Below are 11167 nucleotides of genomic sequence, written 5' to 3' on the forward strand. Positions count from 1 at the left end.
CGTATTAAAAACTTCCTTTTTTTTTATAGTAGTCGTTCGTCCTTCCATTTTCGTTCCATTTCAAATATAATATAAAAGATATCCTACATATGAATGACTATGTATGTATGTATTTATGTATGTATGTATGTATGTATGTATGTATGTATGTATGTATGTATGTATGTATGTATGTATGACACTGCCGGTGCACGTGCAGCAGACAGACGAGGAAAATGACACCGCATTAGACATACATACGAGTAGCTTCCCTCATAGTCAACTTAATAATGATGAAAAATGTTTCGTTTCGGTTCTTATTAACTTTATAACTGCATGCAACAACAACAAAATATTAACTGACTATATATTCGTTTTAATACTTACTTAGCTTAGTAGTAAGCGATGATTCTGTTCTGGATTTAAAAAAAAAAAAAAAAAAAAAAAAAAAAAAAAAAAAAAAAAAAATAATAATAATAATAATAATAATAAAACACAAAAAATATTGATAATAATAACAATAATAACAACAATACGTGTAAACACTTTCCGGTGTCACGTCAATTGTGGTATACGCCAATACGTGAACACCCCATTGTTTAATGATGCGTGGTTGACATGTCACCATCATTGCTACTATTGTAGACTGGATGCGAGAGGCGTCTGTCAGTGATGTAATGAAACAGTGTGTGGTGTTTGTAGAGTTGTGTTGTGTGGTGTGTCTGCTGTTGTCGTTTGATTTTTACAAAGTAAAATTTGTAGAGTTTGTGTGTAGTGTATATAGAGTATTAAAAAATAAACGCGCGCAACTATTTTTTATTTTAATAAAATAGTAGTGTTGTGTTTGTTGTTTTAATATTTTTACACAGCAAAAACACGCGACGACGACGACGACGACACACACCACACAACGAAATATCACCACACACGCATAAACTGTGTCAGACTACGTTCCCGTTTATGAATGCGGCAGGACGTTTATAATAGAGTCTGTTATAAAAGAAGTGGCGATTTGTGTTCGGCGCGCGTGTAGATTTCGCAGCGTCGTTAACGCACCAGATCGACCCGTGAATTCTCGTCGCCTCGTGTCGTCGCGTGTGTCGCGTTGAGCTTGTTCTCGGTCACCTCCACCGGAGAGATCGAACAGTCGCTCATTGCCGCTGCGCGGCGACTTCGAGGGACGGTGTATTTTTTTTTTCCAACTATCATTATTATATTATTATTATATTACATATATATTACTTTTGATTCTATTTTATATAGATCAGTAGTAGTGTGTAGTTAGTAGTAGTAGTAGTAGTATTAGTAGTGGTAGTAGCATTTATAAAAAGGTATTTTCGATCTCTCCGAAACCGGACTGATGTCGATATTTTTTCCTCGATAAAGAGAGAGAATCAAATTTATTTACACAGTGTGAAGTATCGAAAATGTCTCGTTGTTGAACATTCACATGAATCGAACGCGCTTTTTGTCCGTTCACTAGCACCGCACCACACACACCACACAGTAGTAGTGTATTGTGTAGTGTAGTAGTGTAGTGTAGAAAAGAAAAATGACCACCGACTGACTGCAGCAGGCAGGCAGGCAGCAAGCAAAACAGCAAAAACCATCGATGCGTTTAAACGTTTAACGTTTTCGCATCGTCGAGTTGTGCGTGTTGTGCGCGTTGTATGCGGCGTGTTTGTGTCAGCTCCCTGGTTGATCCTGCCAGTAGTTATATGCTTGTCTCAAAGATTAAGCCATGCATGTCTCAGTGCAAGCCGTATTAAGGCGATACCGCGAATGGCTCAATATATCAGTTTTGGTTCCTTAGATCTTACCTCGGTTACTTGGATAACTGTGGTAATTCTAGAGCTAATACATGCAATCAGAACTCTGACCAGTGATGGGATGAGTGCTTTTATTAGATCAAAACCAATCGACGGAGGGCCTCGCGTCCGAAGTCGTTAATTTTGATGAATCTGGATAACTTTTGCCGATCGCATGGTCCAGCACCGGCGACGCATCTTTCAAATGTCTGCCTTATCAACTTTCGATGGTAGTTTCTGCGACTACCATGGTTGTCACGGGTAACGGGGAATCAGGGTTCGATTCCGGAGAGGGAGCCTGAGAAACGGCTACCACATCCAAGGAAGGCAGCAGGCGCGCAAATTACCCACTCCCGGCACGGGGAGGTAGTGACGAAAAATAACGATACGGGACTCTTACGAGGCCTCGTAATCGGAATGAGTACACTTTAAATATTTTAACGAGGAACAATTGGAGGGCAAGTCTGGTGCCAGCAGCCGCGGTAACTCCAGCTCCAATAGCGTATACTAAAATTGTTGCGGTTAAAAAGCTCGTAGTTGCATTTGTGCGCCGCGCTGTCGGTGCACCGCATCCGCGGTGATACTGACACGTCTGCGGAGCATATCGTCGGTGAGCCGTCGGTAATACGGCGGTTCAATATCAAAATCCTATCGCGGTGCTCTTCGGTGAGTGTCGAGATGGGCCGACAATTTTACTTTGAACAAATTAGAGTGCTCAAAGCGGGCTCAAAATTGTGCTTGAATATTTCGTGCATGGAATAATAGAATATGATCTCGGTTCTATTTTGTTGGTTTTCAGAACTCCGAGGTAATGATTAATAGGGATAACTGGGGGCATTCGTATTGCGACGTTAGAGGTGAAATTCTTGGATCGTCGCAAGACGAACATCAGCGAAAGCATTTGCCAAAGGTGTTTTCATCAATCAAGAACGAAAGTTAGAGGTTCGAAGGCGATTAGATACCGCCCTAGTTCTAACCGTAAATATGTCATCTAGCGATCCGCCGACGTTACTACTATGGCTCGGCGGGCAGCTTCCGGGAAACCAAAGATTTTGGACTCCGGGGGGAGTATGGTTGCAAAGCTGAAACTTAAAGGAATTGACGGAAGGGCACCACCAGGAGTGGAGCCTGCGGCTTAATTTGACTCAACACGGGAAATCTCACCAGGCCCGGACACCGGAAGGATTGACAGATTAACAGCTCTTTGATAGAAAATAATTGTACGTCAAAAAATTGCGGAGTCACGGCGTACTTACCGTGTGAAACGTTATCAGCATATACCTGTAATCTGAATCAATTTAGACAATAAGTGAAATAAATATAATAGATATATTATATAATTAATGTACATCGTCCCAGATTTAGAAAATTTTTCAACCCGTTTATTTTTTTCAGCGACACAACCGATGCGATACAGTTAGGAAAGTATCCAGACTTTTTCCTTCAACCTTATTGGACATTATTATAAAACATTTTAAAATCTTCTTTTGACATCATTCAGTGTTTTGACAATTTGTTGTATATCTTGAACTTCTTGCTATTTATATTTTTATCTTATAAATATTTATATAACTTTATTTTTGTTCCTGACTTTTTATATTAAATTCACTTTGCATAATTATTCAATCTTCGCAACATTCACCTTGTGCCTTGTGTTCTCCACTATAAATAGTTAACATTAATTGATTAATAAAAATAATAAAATAAAATATCTAAGGGATTGGTGTCAAAACTAGGCTGATACCCTGTGTGATGTATCGCCAGCCTAATAATTAAAATGGTATTTTACGCGGACGAAATCGCGGCCATAACTAGTATAGGATTATAATTATCACTGTCATCAACACAGTTGCGGTTTGCGTGTCGTGCTTGGCGTTAACTTCACCGTCATCATGACTTGATTTTTAACATCGTTATCGTCGTTATTTTCATTGTCATGCAACGTTGAAATAATTCTGTTTATTTCCTCGCAACAAAAATATCTGTTTGGTGCACGAATTGTCCGGCTCGTACGGTGAAATACCACGACCACACAGAAGACAGTCGTCAAGTGGAAATAATTCCGCGTACAGTCTGATGAGTGTGGTGCCAGAGGCCTAATATCTTTCCTTAGATGGTCCTTAGATGGGAAGGGATAGTGGATTTGGCGGAAGAGGGGACGCATAGGAAGGGGAAATATCCTCCTCTTTCTGTGCAGTCACATATGGGACTAGAAGTGCTCCTTATCTAGCATTTAGGACATTACTAGAGCTTGCCCATCAGGATGGTCACATTTATACATTAGCAGCACAATGCATTTCATATCAAACATTTGTGGAACAAACTCCCTCTCTGAAGCTAGAGAACTTTGCAATCTTTTAATTTCCCTATTTAAAAGAGGTGGTATTTAACTACATAAATGGTCATCTAACAATCCTCAGATATTACAAGATGGTGTCTTATTATTGGTGATGAAACTAGTACATTAGGTCTAAAATATGAACCCGCAACAGATACATTTAAAGTTAACATTCCCTCTCAGCAATGTAACTTACATTTTACTAAAAGAATTGTACTCTCAATTATTGCCAAGATATATGACCCACTCGGTTACCTATCACCCGTTACTATCACTGCAAAACTTTTCGTGCAACAGCTATGGAAAGAATCCAATATCATACAGTGGGATACACCCTTACCCAAACATTTACTTCAACAATGGCTGTCCTTCTATGATAATATTCAGATATTAAAAGATATTACTATTCCTAGATATTGTTTCTCAGATATACCAAATGAAATTTACTTAGTAGGATATTGTGATGCCTCACTAGTTGCTTATGGCTCATGTATCTACATTGTAGCACATTATCCTAATCAAAAGCCAACTTCTAATTTAGTTATTAGCAAAAGCAAAGTTGCCCCTGTACGCACAGTCAGCTTACCAAAATTAGAACTTTCTAGCGCTACACTACTCTCAAAATTAATGAAAAAGGTCAAACTTGCCTTAGAGGTAGCTATTAAAATACATTCTGTATACTATTTCACAGATTCAAGTATAGTTTTAAATTGGTTAAATTAAACCAACAAATAAGTATTGTATTACGTTTTGAAGATAATCTTTATTTTACTATCTATCGCACAATTGACAAAAAAACATTACAATGTATAAATAATAATAATATTAAGTCATTTTATCTGTTCAGACATTACAACACTTATAATACAATTAAAACATTAAAAGAAAATAAAACCTAAAGATCACTAATATAATTAAAACGAAGGACACGAAAAGTAATGTACAAAAAAAAAAATAATAATAATAAACAAATTATAACTAAGCGTTGCAATGCAGAACAGATAGGGCCTTTGCTCAGCTGTATATAAAGTGTTTTGGTTCGAATATCGCCTGATTTTCAACAAAAGTTTGTTGATCACAGATTTTTATATCGAAGAATATTCTAGAAATCCTTTTTTCTCAATCATAAAGAGGTATAAATGAACAAAAGAAACTATCATAAAAACACAACATAAATCAGATCAGATAGCTGAGCATATATCAGTTCCGCTTCGTCATGACAAAAAGTTGTTGTATTAATGTTTAAAACTAGATGTTGCCCGCGACTTCGTCTGCACGGAATTTAAGAAATAACCCTAAGAAGTAGCCTATGTATTCTTCCTGACTTTGTTCTATATCTGTACCAAACATCCGTTGAGACGTTTACTTCCATGAAGTTGGACCCCACAGTTAATTTTTTTCATATAAATCGTTTGAGACTTTTTCTTGTAATAAATATTTCTATTTTGGAATCGAAAGTTACAAATTCATTTTCTTTTTTTTCCGTATAAAATATTTATTACAGAAAAAGTAAAAACTCTCAAACGTTATTTCTTTTTAGCCGACTTCAAAAAGAAGGAGGTTATCAATACGACTGTATTTTTTCACTCAAACCCCCGCAAACGATTTACATAAAAATAAGAGTTAAAAAAATTAAGTGGGAAGCACAAAGGTGAGCCGTTTCGAAGATACGTTCTAACAAACATCGATCCATCTTAACTTCTAAACATTCGCATTTATTACATTAGGGAAGTAAGATGTCGGACATGTTTGACTTTTGTTTCTAGAACTGTCAACTAAAGGTAACTTGTCTAGATAGATTGATGTTGCCATAAATGAATCGATTTAAGTAATTAAAAATTAAACATTATTTTTTCCGCACCATATATAAATTGAAAACAAAATTCTACTTTTACCTAGAATATTTTTCGACAAATTAGAAAAATAAAATTATTTCAGACGTATTTTAATTACAGAGTCATCTATCGGTGGAAGGGAAACTACTTATTGGCTCCAAAACCAAAGAGTATATATTGAACGGTTCGTTTGGTACCTAAAACACCAACAGAGTTGAACTTATAGTTAACAATAATTCTTCATCTGAGACAGTAATGAATCATTTGGTAATGAAAAAACAATAACTCTGACTGTAAATTTAATAACTCTTTGACAATGAACACCTGTCTTTTAATTTAAATTTTCTTACCTGATGTTGGATACCTAGTTCACTATTGGACTTTGTAAAATCCTGGCAGACTGTATATATATTTTCGCATATTATTTTTTTTTTGTATTTTTTACATCAAAAAGAATTGTCAATAAAATAAATAAATATAGAAACTTATAAAGAGTCTTAATTATAATATTTATGGCCAATCTATAACAACAGTGTTGCCAACCTAGCGACTTAGCCCCTATATATTGCAGCTTTTTGATGATTGTGTGAAATGATTTTTTAGCAAATGTAGGCGCTTATGTTAGTGGCTAAGAATTAGAATTCAAAGTCGTAATTTTATTACGATTTTCATTTGCATTTAAGATGTAGATTATCAGTCAGGAAAAGGGCAGTTTCCTTACTGTGGATCACAGTGTATAATAATCTTTCAAACATCTGAATTCACTCTCTTCTAACGTATATCCTATTTCACACAATCTAGCTCTTCCTATACATTTATGTCATTATCATCTCTCCGACAAATATATCCATATCTAGATTATTGAAAAATATTGTATTATTGTTTGAATAGTACATCATGATTAAGAATGTTCTCGCTCAAGAAAGCTACTGTTTTAAGTTCATGAAAAAAAAAGTTTTGCAAAAAAAAGTTACTCACGACCTCACGAGTTCTAGCGTAATGTGTATTTTGTATTTGGTCTATAAAGGTTAAAACTGTTAAAATTTATAGTGATATAAATAAAAACTACAGCCCAATGAATTAGGATATATTCAGACATGTTCAAGTATGATTAAACATTAACATTTTTTACGACAGACAGTGACTGTGATTTGCTTTAGACTTTAGGATTGTGGTTCGCTTTAATTCGTTTCGCGCTCTAGGTAATTTTCCTTAAGATCTTATTGAACGGCAACACTGGCCTTTACACTTTTTCTTCTTTTTTGGCACCATTCCATTATACATACTCTTTGCCGTTTTGCAGTTTGCATATCTGTAATCTGTGGATTATAAATAATGGTCCGGTTAATATTATGCCAGTACAGTGAGGCAGCGGCCCTTGAAATCTGCGCTGGCATCCAACTGGCATACTGCAAAAACTTACTGGCGCCAGCACCAGTAAGCCAAAACAGTCCATGCCAGGCCAGCGCTACAGTCCTACTATACTGGTATAATGTAAACCAGCCATTAGGTTAGAATTCAAATTCAAATTCGTTTCAGTTTCATTTGTGTGGTTTGATTTCGAAGGAAACGGACATTTTTGGTCACAAATTAATGTTCGTTTAATTTTTACTACTCCGATAATTTTTTTGGTCGTATTAGTCTTTCTTTCAAGATTTGTTTTGGTATTTGGTAAGAATGTAGATGTCTTCTCGAATTTTCGTTCTTTTTCTCGTGAATTGTTAACAATGTCTGTGCGTTACATAAAATGTTACGAGTCGTTTGGTTATTTTGTCGTAAAATTGTTTTTTGATTGTCTTCGTCGTATTTTAATTAACAATTTGGAAAGTCACAAGAATTTCTTGTTACAGAAATATTCATTTTTATAGTCATTTTTTTCACATGGTGACATGTTTGTTGGACTACCTTTTAATAGAAAATAAAAGACAGTCGATTCAATTGTTTTTTTTGGTTACAAGGATTTTTGTTTGTACATAAATGTTTTGAATTTTGTTGTTTTTGGCGATAAATGAAATGCTTACAACAATATTTGATGTAAGCTTTATGAGTATGTTATATTAACTACTTATGGTTGTTGTAAGTGAAGGTTAAGAATTTGTGTAATGTTAGTTTTATTTCATACTTTAGATGTAATAAACTGGGGATTTTTAGTGTCTTGTATAAATTAAGTTAAACTGGTGAAATAAATAAAAAGAATGTTCTAGATTTGCTAAGATATGTTGGAGGTTAGTAATGTCACAAATATTTTGCTTTATAAGGTTTTGTTTAGTTTCACATGTCCCAATATTTGTTATCAAATCTTGCAAATTAAATTTGATCAACTTCCTGGTTATCGATTGAGATGAAGTCATCCATACATGTGTAAGTTGCAAGTCATTGCAATATTATTACATCTTGTTGATCTGATGATGGAACTCTTTAAGATGGCCATAGGAACTTCACAAGCAAACAACACAACTTTATTGAGATTGGGTTTCTTTGAATCATTTTGATTTTTCAATGGTAACTAAAGACAGTGTTATGAATAGGTGTTTGTTGTTGTTGTTTTTTTTATAATTATGGTCATGTACAAAGTAAAGAAATAATAACAATTGTTGTAAATTCAAATGCAAAAAAATCCATTGCGGTTACAAATTAACCGATAGAAAGGAAAGTATTTGGTTCCATTATTTTTGTTGGTCGCAAAATGTCTTCTGCAAGAAATTTGTCATTAAATGACTTCAATGTATTTTGTTTGATATATATAAAATCTGTTTGCAATGTTTTTTAAACATTTCTTGTTTTTATTTAAAGTAAGATTCTTTATAACTCAACTCATATAACTACAGTTATTTTGTTAAATCACTTAGAAGACTGATAAATGAAGACCAGTTCGGGGGAATCTTTGGCTATTGGTTTTTAGTCTTAACAAAGATTTTGTTTCCTCCGAGTCAAAGAATTGTCGTTCTAAGATTTATTTTTTGTGTATATAATGTAATAATTAAAAGTTAGTTGTTAATAAAATTAATTAAATATTAAGATTAGAAAGTTTAGTTTGTTAAAAAAGTTTTTGTTGACTTAAATAGATATTTGTACAGTTTATTCATTGTTAAGAGTCTCGGAGCTTAGGATTGTCATTTATTGATGTTGTTTAATGAATTTTATATCAACATTCTTATGGTGAAGTTTTTTTCCTTCTTTTGCAAGGATTACTGTGTCACTGCAGTTGACCCTCTCTAGACATTGCCTCTAACCTTAAGTTAGGTTTCTATTGGTATTTATACAAGTTGATACCTTGTAAAATATTTTTTTTTTTTCAAAGGAAATTTTTATATTATTTAGAATATGTACTCTGTTACTGTCTAGGATTAAATCTAGACGTTTTCACACAATGTAAATACAGTTTCACAAATCTAACAACATTGTTGTTTTCAATTTCTTAACGTTCCTCCGACAAACTGAATTGTTTTCAAAAACATTTATAATTAAATAAATAATGTTTATTAACTTCAAATAAAAGTATATTTTATATTCCAGAGAGGGTTTTTTTTTTTAGGACAATGGAACTATTCTTTTGAGATATGTTTTGGTCAAATCTGACTTGAATCCTTTTGTTATTATTTTTATTCCTCCTAGTAACTCTGTCTGTCTCACTTTTACGTCAAAACTACTGAACTGATTTAAGTGAAATTTTGTTACACAGACAGTGTAGAGCCTGAGAAAGTTCAGAATTTTTAACGGGAAAAGAAGGGTTGAAAGTGGGGATGGAAATTTTTATGGAAGTATCGTCATTCTTGCATTTAGAAGCCTGAAACTTTTTATAAATAGATATTAATATTCAAAATTTGCATCAATTTTTTACCCTCAAGGGTGCAAGATAACAAGGTAATTGGGGATAAAAGTTTGTATGGGAATATATGATGACTATGTGAATATTTTGTTGTTACCCTTACTAAGTAAGGTTAGTAAGTTAGTCTAGAGCCCGAGAAAGAATTTATGTAAAAATAGTTATATATATACTTTATGTATAGTTTTTTTATTTGTTAAATATTATTTATATATTATATAGGGTGTATTTGTTATCACATTAGTTAAATTATCAAAAATGTATAATAATGTACTTTATTCATGAGATACGGTTACACCGCTTAGTAAACTATAGAATTAAAATTGAGATACCGCTTTTTCGTTAGCTCTTCTCAAACATGTGTGTATACAAAAAGGAATGTATTTTCTATCGAATAAAATATGTATTATTTGAAAAAAAAAACAATTAAAGTATATATATAACGTTTTTTTATTATTAAAATTTGAAATTACATAAAAAAATATTTAAAAACAAACGGTTTTTGGAAGGAATTTTAGTAGTCAAAAGTAGGGAGTTCTCTCCAAAAGGACATTCTATTTTGTGGTATTATATTTTGAAAAGATTTCAAAATATTTTCTTTTTTGTTTCTTGAAATTCCTTCCGGAGCAGTTTTCTTTTTTGGTGGAGGCAAGACATGACTTTTTAAAATTTTTTTTCCTATAATGCTAGCAGTAATTGCATTTTGATCGAATCCTGTTTTGTAGGTGATATCAAAACTGCCTCTTTTAACTTCAACTTCAACCATTTCGCTGACATATGGACGCGGTTTAATTCGAGACAGTGCATATTGTGTGGTATAATCATCCCAGTCATAAAAGTCTTGCATGTTCATCTCTTTAAGTTTTACATTTTTTCCTGCAGTGCTAACTGCCTGAGAAAAATCTGCGAAATCATAAATTTTGTTTTTCATGCGTTTTATGGACAGCTCTACCCTATGATGGAAACTATCAGCTGACATAAAGGTGTGGCCGGATTCAAAATATTTGATGACAATCTTGTCGGCGTTGATATCCTTAGAATTTATAATATAAATTAAGAAAGAAAAAAACGTCCAGTTTTTGTTCTGGGAGGAACAATTATCAACCCATAGTATGATATTTTTTTTATCCCGATGAAAAATAAAAAATTGATAGTATGCACTTATAATTTCGGCTTTGGAACGTCCAAACAACCCTTCATACCATAGTACAGGAAAAACACTCAAATCTTTTCGGCCTTGACCAGTTGGCACGAAACTTTCGTTGTAAACCACTATCCTATGAGTAAAAATAGCAGTTTTGAACATGTCTATCCTGGGCAGCATGATAACTTTTTGTAAATCAGCAGAATATACAACAGTATCAGTTTCATTTAGCTCACT

The sequence above is a fragment of the Papilio machaon genome, chromosome 29, assembly GCF_912999745.1.
Source record: "Papilio machaon chromosome 29, ilPapMach1.1, whole genome shotgun sequence".
Classification (NCBI taxonomy): Eukaryota; Metazoa; Arthropoda; class Insecta; order Lepidoptera; family Papilionidae; genus Papilio; species Papilio machaon.